The sequence below is a fragment of the Physeter macrocephalus genome, chromosome 7 (genome assembly GCF_002837175.3).
Source record: "Physeter macrocephalus isolate SW-GA chromosome 7, ASM283717v5, whole genome shotgun sequence".
Classification (NCBI taxonomy): domain Eukaryota; kingdom Metazoa; phylum Chordata; class Mammalia; order Artiodactyla; family Physeteridae; genus Physeter; species Physeter macrocephalus.
This window is the reverse complement of record NC_041220.1, coordinates 123019659-123024674: the sequence shown is the minus strand read 5'-3', so window position 1 is coordinate 123024674 and position 5016 is coordinate 123019659. Positions and strand designations below refer to the sequence as shown.

General features: G+C 39.4%; 1 protein-coding gene and 1 long non-coding RNA gene across 3 annotated transcripts in view; one reads left to right on the top strand and one right to left on the bottom strand.

Moving 5' to 3' along the window:
* Nucleotides 1-5016, bottom strand: part of SYNPO2 (synaptopodin 2) — a 171848-nt gene that overhangs the window by 51431 nt on the left and 115401 nt on the right. The gene's annotated exons all lie outside the window — the stretch shown is intronic.
* The window catches only part of LOC102983146 (uncharacterized), a 189095-nt gene that overhangs the window by 162932 nt on the left and 21147 nt on the right, over nucleotides 1-5016 (top strand). The window contains exons 4-5 of the long non-coding RNA XR_008617879.1: nucleotides 398-616; nucleotides 954-1071. This is a non-coding gene — a long non-coding RNA (uncharacterized lncRNA). The remainder of the gene's footprint in view (nucleotides 1-397; nucleotides 617-953; nucleotides 1072-5016) is intronic.

Here is a 5016-nt window from a genome sequence, read left to right as displayed (position 1 = left end):
GGGTTCGTGCCCTGGTCTGGGAGGATCCCATATGCCGCGGAGTGGCTGGGCCCGTGGGCCATGGCCGCTGGGCCTGCGCATCCGGAGCCTGTGCTCCGCAGCGGGGGAGGCCACAGCAGAGAGAGGCCCGCGTACCGCAAAAAAAAAAAAAAAAAAAAAAAAAAAACTTCCATTCAGTTTCCAAACTACTGGCTAGTTGAAATTCATTGAGAGCTGTGACTGCAATACAAAGATCTTTGTATCTTTTATAACCCAATGTATGTATTGCATATATAGGTGTGCAATAAATATGTGCTAAATAAATGTCAATATGAGTAAAGACTGTTTCAGCTTCCCTCAGCAATGGGCCAATAGTTGCTCCCAAGCCTACTATTTTCTATGTATTCTTTCTTTGTAGTCTCTTTTAGGTTTAAGATGACTACAAAATTATCATGTGATTAATGGGACATTCCCAGTGTATTTGTGGAAGAGAATTGGTCCTGTTGAATACTGGACATCAGAGATAACTGAGTTTCCCCCAGCAAAGGGGATGGCCACACCATGACTCAATAAGCAACTCTGCAGCTGCTCCTGCGAATCACTCCGTTTCACCATCAGTCCCCTGGCCCCATGAGAGGTAAGGTCACAGGCAACCAGTAAAACATAAAACTTTATGTGGGTTTGGTTGCCCTTTATGGAGATAAGCACATGAGCAGAAGCAGTGTGGGGCGCTGGAGCTGAGGCACTACCACAGGTGCTGTTGCAGTTCCTGTGTGCTCCGTCTGCCTTGGAAGCTCCATGTGAGCTGGGTAGGCTATGGAAGTGGATTGCCAAATCCCGTACTTCAGGAAGGGAAATCAGGGTCATGCCAAGTGCCCTCTGTGTCCATGTAAGTGTTCTGTTGATGCCTTTTAAAACCAGTCATGCTCCTTGCTGGGATTGACCAATTCTTCTTCTATTTATTTCTGATTAAGGAGAGCCTACATGAATGTCATCACCTTGCCAGAAAATTCTGGGTCAGAGCCAGCCAAGGAGAGCCTTCCAGAGGCAGACAAGAACCCTCAGCTACTCTCACTTTTTACCTAGCTGGAGGTCAGTGTTGAATTTACAAAGGAAATAGAGTTGGAGCTTGAGGCTTTGCTTATGTTACCTTATTTAATTAATTAGTTAAGTAATAATCCTACATATTCACTGATAGTCTTTCATGGACAGAGTTCTGAGGTCTGAAGTACAGTCATGAGTATTGCCCTCAAGAGCTTTATATTCTAAGATAGATAAGAAAGTAGATAAGTGTAACCCAATATGACAACTGCTATGATTAAAGTTAACGCAATATGCAAGGGGAGCACACAGCAGCGTCACAGCCAAGGATTACTGGAGGAGGGAAGATTTTCTAAAGGACACATAAATGTTAGCCTCACGAGGAAAGGTCAAGGGGAGTCAGAAACACAAAGGCCTAAGAACCTAGCATGCGGCAAATTCTCAGTCAATGCTTGTTGGATGAACTATCTTTTCACAATGCAATGCTGCCTCCTATTAATACTACAGTTTCTTGTAGAGCACTTCAGAACAAATGCCTGTTAGCTCACCTACAAAATGGCTAGAAAAATCCCATCTTTGCTATTCAAAGTGAGGTTTACAGACAAGCAGCATTGGAACCACCTGGGGATGTGTTAGAACCACAGAATCCCAGCCCCCAACCCAGATGAACCACAGTCTGCATTTCAAGATACCCTGGTGATTCATATAACATTAGGGTTCAAGACTGTGCTGTTCTAAAGGCTTGTCAACCAGTGATGGCCTTCTAGGACGGTGGTTTATAACCTTTGGGAACATCAGACTCTATGGAGAGGACTTTCAAAATGCAGAAATCCAGTTTTTATTCCCTTATCTTCCACAAAAACCAAATCTTGGGGGCTGGGACCTATGTATCTGCATTTTTAACAAACTTCCCAGGGAACACTGAGGCCTGTTCTTTGACACAGCCTGGTATTATTTTCTATAGAATACTTTAGGGAAATACGTTAGGGGCCAACCATTTTTCTGTCTGTGTGTGTGTGTGTGTGTGTGTGTGTGTGTGTGTGTGTGTGTGTGAGAGAGAGACGAAAAGGCAGATCTTCACTGAATGACTTTCTTCCAAGTGATTATGTTATTAACTCTTTTGAGCTTCAAATAACCATACTTTTCAAGGAGACTAGAAGATGAGTTTATGATCATTATTTAAATTGGTTTTTTTTTGCACATCCTTTTATTTTAACTATATAATTTTTGTGGTTCTGAAAACAAAAATGATCCAAAGTCAAGACTTTCTGGATTAGAGGTGATGAACATAATATAAGCTAGAATGCTGCTAAAGGCCACTTATGGGGAAAATTATAATCCAGATTTTATCCCTAAGCAGATCATGCAGGCAACTAACTAGCTCTTCAGAACTAGTCTATGTAGCCTGCAGCCATATAAAAACTCCCAGTACCATGTGACAGTACTTGTGCTAAATGTATAATGCAAATATAACAACACATTCAAATTTTGATTTACTTCAACTATCAATATAACTTTTGTTCTCTAGCTGGTCATAAAATTTAACATGCTGAAGACAAGGAATTCCCATTTGTTCTTGATTTTCATTTGAAACTAAATATGATGAAATTTCCATTTCCTCTCTATTATTACATAAACCTGAAGCAAAGAAATGGAATTATCAAACCTTGTTTTATAGGAAAAATTATCTCCACGTTAATTAAATTAGTTGAGCATAATATGGCATCTTCTAATATTTGAAGGGAATGGAATAGGCAAATGGCAGATAAATATATTTAAGTATTTTAATGAGTTAAAGTTCAGTATAAGTCACTTGGTATAACTCAAGCACACTACACAACATCCTCTATAAATTATACTTTTAAAGGAAAAAATAAACCATATTAATTTCTTCAGACAAGGACTTTACTACTTTTACAAATTGTTTGTAAAAGGAAATTTAAGCAATACTGTCTCCCCCTCTTCCCATGAAACAATTTGGATTTGAATGAAAATATCAAATCACTACTTTTTTCAAATGAAATGGTTTGGCACCATCTTTCATAGTAACACAACATCTCTGTTACTGTTTGATCACATTTGTATTTGTTAAGACTTGCTTTCATTCAGAGTTTGCTTTAGAGAGAAATAAAAAGCCTTAGTTTTGAAGGCATTCAACCATTCACCAAGTACTGTCTCCAGGAGCGGGTTCTGCTCTGGGCTTGCCTTCCCCAGGCTAGCTCCGGAGACCAGGAAGAACTTGGCAATTGAACCCAAATCTTAAAGGGCTGGTTATATGACATGCCTTGACAACCACAGAGAATCATCAGGATCCAGAGTGAGAGGGGCACTAAACCCACAAGGATTGATTAAATCCAACAACAAATTATGTATTAAGCATGTAGTATATGCAAGGTACTGTACTATGAAACATATGAAGATGTTTATGGCAGAGTTCCTGAGCAAAGCTCTCAGAAGTGGAAAGCTGTTGCATTATCTGCTGCAAAATTTAGTCACCCATTTCTTTCATTTATTTGTCCATCCTTCCTCTCCCCTCTGCCCTTTCCTCTATCTTCTCCTCCCCTCCCCCTCATCCTTCTCCCTTTCAGTCTCTACCCCCCCACCTCTTTCTCTCTCTCTCATAATGATGTCTCTTACAAATTCTCCATGGACTACAATTATAGTTGATGGACTCAATCTACTTGTCATTTACAATGGTGTGAAAAGAGGTTTCTTATGCTTGAGCCTACATTTAAGATCCATTCTCACAGATTCCTTTATTAACACACTTATATCTGACATGTCTATAGTCCTTGAAACAAAATATACACAGCAAAAGTATAAGATGATGTTATTAGCATATAAGTATATAAGCCAGATGTTCTGTCTGTTCCCCAAAATCAGTGTTTAAATATTGAAATCCATATTAAAATAGGAAAATATGATTGGAGGAAATATTAATTGACACTCCTGCATTAAGAGCTAAGATAGAAGCGTGAAGAAGACCCAGGCCACAGGGAGCCTGACACTGGTGATGAGTACAATACTGTGCTGTGCTTTATAGAGTCCAAACTGAATTGTGGATTTGATTCCGAAGAGTGTAATTATTTGCTAAGAAAATGATGAACATATTATGAAATCTAGATTCTGGCTTATGTCATATAGGGCTTATATATAAATCTAAGTTCTTTATTCAGTCTCTGTTGTTCAATAATTTAAAAACCAACCTCTCAGATAAAACGGTATTACTTTCAGTTTTTTAACATTTTACCATGACCCTTTTCGCCCCATGCCCTCCATTTTAAAAAATGTTACTAGATCCACCAGAGGGCAGACAGCAGGAGCAAGAAGAACTACATTCCTGTAGCCTGTGGAACAAAAACCACGTTCACAGAAAGATAGACAAGATGAAAAGACAGAGGGCTATGTACTAGATGAAGGAACAAGGTAAAACCCCGGAAAAACAACTAAATGAAGTGGAGACAGGCAAACTTCCAGAAAAAGAATTCAGAATAATGATAGTGAAGATGATCCAGGACCTCAGAAAAAGAATGGAGGCAAAGATCAAGAAGATGCAAGAAATGTTTGACAAGGACCTAGAAGAATTAAAGAACAAACAAACAGAGATGAACAATACAATAACTGAAATGAAAAATACACTAGAAGGAATCAATAGTAGAATAACAGAGGCAGAAGAACGGATAAGTGACCTGGAAGACAGAATGGTGGAATTCACTGCTGCGGAACAGAATAAAGAAAAAAGAATGAAAAGAGATGAAGACAGCCTAAGAGACCTCTGGGACAACATTAAATGTGACAACATTCGCATTATATGGGTCCCAGGAGGAGAAGAGAGACAGAAAGGACCCGAGAAAATATTTGACGGGATTATAGTCGAAAACTTCCCTAACATGGGAAAGGAAATAGCCACCCAAGTCCAGGAAGCGCAGAGAGTCCCATACAGGATAAACCCAAGGAGAAACACACCGAGACACATAGTAATCAAATTGGCAAAAA